Consider the following 4048-nt stretch of genomic DNA (forward strand, 5'->3'; position numbering starts at 1 on the left):
CTTGGAAGGCTGAAAACAGGAGAACCACTACGAGTCCTGTCTGTGTAGTGAGTCCCTATAGACCTATACTAAATACATTTTAAAATATAATAAAAATAAAACAAGCGAATATGGAAGGCATAGAAAAAAAGGATGGAAGAGAGACAGGTTTCTCACATTAGGAAATACACAACATTAATTGCTAAAACAAAACAATTGGTAATAAGGTAATTTCATAAGGTCACATAAGGTTATTTCTTTTTCCAAATTATAGATGTTTTTTATTCCCATTCAGTATACAGGAAACACACATGTGCAAGTCCTTAAAGAAGTCCTTTCTGTGGACAAACGTGGAAAACTCCCAAATCTTGCCCATCCTCTCTGTTCAAGGCATTGCAATTCCACAGTCTTGAAATTCTCTCCTAGATGAAAATTTCTCAGTTTTGGCAAAAAAGACTTCAGATTACACAGTAGCCCTAATGCCTCATCCCAGATCTCTGCATTTATGTCAATACCTGTATCACCTACCTCAAATCTCAAGACGCTTGAAATTATGGCCTTTCAACACACTGATGAAGGCCTCTTTCTAGTTCAGATGAGAATATCTTAGGTCTGGATCAACTTTGCATGGCTGAAAGAACAGTAGATTCTAGAATTCAGCACCTCTGTCTATAAGACATTGGAAGTTTCCTGTCCTACCCCAAAATGTAACAACACAACATGGCTAAATGCCCCTCAGAGGGCCAGTGTCTTGGCAGTGTTTTTCCCCATCGGGAAAACCCTTTTCTAGATTTAGCACCAAAGGGAAAACACTCACTTTTAGTATCATATCCTGGAAACAGAAGAAAACATAAACCTTTTTCTCTTTCCTTACTCATCTTGGTGCAAAGACATTCACAAACAAAAACAAATATGAAAAAAAAAAAAAAAAGAAAGAAAACTGTTCCTGTAAGTTAGGATGGAAGTCACACTAATCATTGGGCTTCTATCACTGCAGGTGGAAACTGCAGTCTAGGGGGAAATCCTGTTGTTACTGTCCTGATCCCCCGTGTTGGACTTTTGGCCACCAGTCTCAACTGCAGCTTGCATCTACTTCACACACTCTTCTATAGTAAAAATGTTCTCCCAAATTAAAAAAACCATTTCATTTCATTTTCATGATTTTTTTCTTTTCTTTCAAAGAAAGATTGCAGTGGCTAAAGTATCGGAACACATACTCCTAGTGGAAGATCAGGTAACTTGGGTGTGTTTTCCAGTGGAAATTTCGCAGTTTGCATTAGGGCATCAAATTACATATGTGCTTAATGCTCATGAAGGTCATTATAGGAATATCATGCCACCTCATGTGTAGGGACTTGTTGGCATCTTGGTGTGCTCCAGACAGAAATGGTAGCAAGAATGAGGAAAAGACAGACAAGAGAAAAGAGCAGGGTTTAGGTGTAGGTCTGTTTGCCTGATGAGAAAAGGACCCAAAGAACAAAAGTACAGGCATTTATTTATACTCTTGCAAAGTTAGTGTCATGAGGCACAAGACTGCCTAGTGACTAGTTCTTGAAATTGTCCAGGCAGGATGTTTTCCTCAAGACTGAGGTAGCTTAACTGTGTTAGACACTGGGGCTTTGTCTTGCCCTACCACTTAGGATCCAATTCTAGCTTCAGCTGCTCCCAACACTCATGTGCCTAAGAGATGTCAGTCATAGAGGCTTTCAAATTTTAAATAGGAAATTCTGAGAACCCAAATGCTTTTGACCTTGGATGGGTATATTTTCCTTTGAGCTCTGCTGGAAATTACAGTTGTCATGGAGAAAAGCTGGTGGGTTGCACCTGAGAACCAGAACCTTAGAAAACATTAAATCAAGTCTGCGTGGCTTTTGGAGGGCTGGAAGCCTGGGCTTTGTTGACCGTTGAACCTTTTGTTCTTTTCTGAAGCCTTCACTCAGAGCTCTGTGAAAACAAATACTCCACAGAATCTACAACACCCTAGAGAATCCACTTGCATGTAATTAATTTTCTTGCTTATATTATGAGACCATTTGCAAGCTGTTGGGAAGCCAATTGTTTGTCCTTTCAAATCATTTTTTAAACGCTTGGTCCTACCTGTCTCTTATCATGGTGGAGGCCAGGGGAGATATATAGTTTATCTGAAATATTGGCACTTGAATGAAGGGAGGATCAATACCATGTATTTTACTAACAAACAAGGCCAGTTTGGAAAAGGCAGTGGCTTCCTAGATTATGTCTGCATGGCTGAGCTACATTTAGTGCCAACTTTCGTGTGGTTGACAGTGACTGTCAACACTAACCTTTGCACTATGTCTGGCCCAGCCGTCTACAAATAGATTGCTAACTCGCCTACCGTGGGCAAAGCGCGCTGTGGCTTCTCTCAGTCTTCCACAGTCTGCCTTTTCCTAAAGAATGGCCATGACACCTGTGAGACTGAGATCACTCCAGGCAGAGCTAGCCACAACCCTAAGTCTACAATTCTTGCCAACTTCCAGGGGTCTCATGTGTGCAAGATTCCCTTCCATCCTTCCTTGGCTGGGTAGCCTAGCAGCTGGCAAAATAACAAATGCAATTGGGGGAAAAGAGTCAAGAAATTCCTGGGTGATAAACTTACGATAACCTGGTATTGTAGGGATTTATAGAAATCAGCATGCATAAGTACAAATCCATAATGTAATAGTTTACAGGTTATACAATACAAGATCAAGCATGGCATATTTCAAACCAGAGTTTCTCAGGTTTTCCTTTTGGATGGAAAGGAGGCCTCTCCAAAATTCCCCAACCAGAAATGAGAATATGACCACTGGAAATACGCTCTCCCTCTCCTCTATTACATGAGGAAGTTGCTATTCACATGTGAAAATAGGAAATAGGCAACAAGTTGAAGAACAACACAGCAAAACCCTCACAGATTCTTCGACTCGTCCCAAACTTCCTTAGTAGGATTTACCATGTATTTATGTATTTCTCCTTATATGTTATCCTAAACTAAGATAAAAATAAATACAGCCACCACACATGTGATTCCCAAGAGACAGAAAATGTGTTTTTCCTTAGCCTTATTACTGTTTGGAGAGTGTTGGTATTGTTTTCTTCTCAGGCTTACAGAGATAAGACAGAGTTTCCTATATGGACTCATAACTTGGTCTTCCTTGTTCAATATATGTTCCACTAATGTCCAAGCTGTTCGTCTGGCCTACATAATTATCATGCTTTCTAAATTTTGATATAGATGGCACCTTGTACAAATGGACACCAGATGTCTTCCCTGACTTTGATCTTTGCAGCAATGTTTTGAGACAGCATAATCTTCATTGTCCCTAATACCCAATGGAATTCTCTATGTACTAAGCACAGTCATGAGCACAACATGAATTGGATGCTGTCCACTGTGATTGCTGCCTTGGTACCCAGAGTAGTCTAATTGAAGAGTTAGGTAACTGTCATCCTGCCCTTCAAGGTCTTGCAAGATGCTCATCTCTCTTTTGGACTTCCTGTTTGTATTTTAAGCTCTTACACACACACACACACACACACACACACACACAGAGTACAGTGATATACTACCATCAGAAACCCTTCCCAGAAAACAAACCAGTGGTGTCCCACCTGATCTTGAACTGTGAAGAACTAAAAATTTCCTGAAGTTACCTTCATGACATATGCTGCCTCAGGTATTTTGTTATAGTGATGAAAATCTGACTAATATACATGCGCACTCATGAAATGTTTACAAGAGCTCTAATTCAGAGGAAATTTATAAATAAGAGAGAAAGATTAAAAAGCGAAGAAAGAGAAGAGAAAAGTGTGGCAGAAAGGGTTGAAAGGATAATATTCATGAGCTGGTGAGTCGTATTAGAAACACATGTCTACAACGCTCTTACCCTTAATCTATGCCACATGGGCATTTCCATCCTTTCCTTCCATTCCACATTCATGTTTCTCTCAACTTGCTGTCCTTGGCTATATTTGCTTGTGGATTCAAAAGCAGTTGAGGACTATAAAGTAGAGGTCAGACTGTAGGTCAGATACAGAGTGAATTAGAAAGATACAGTCCTGGCTTCAT

This window comes from Octodon degus, unplaced genomic scaffold, assembly GCF_000260255.1.
Source record: "Octodon degus isolate 3935 unplaced genomic scaffold, OctDeg1.0 scaffold00291, whole genome shotgun sequence".
NCBI lineage: Eukaryota > Metazoa > Chordata > Mammalia > Rodentia > Octodontidae > Octodon > Octodon degus.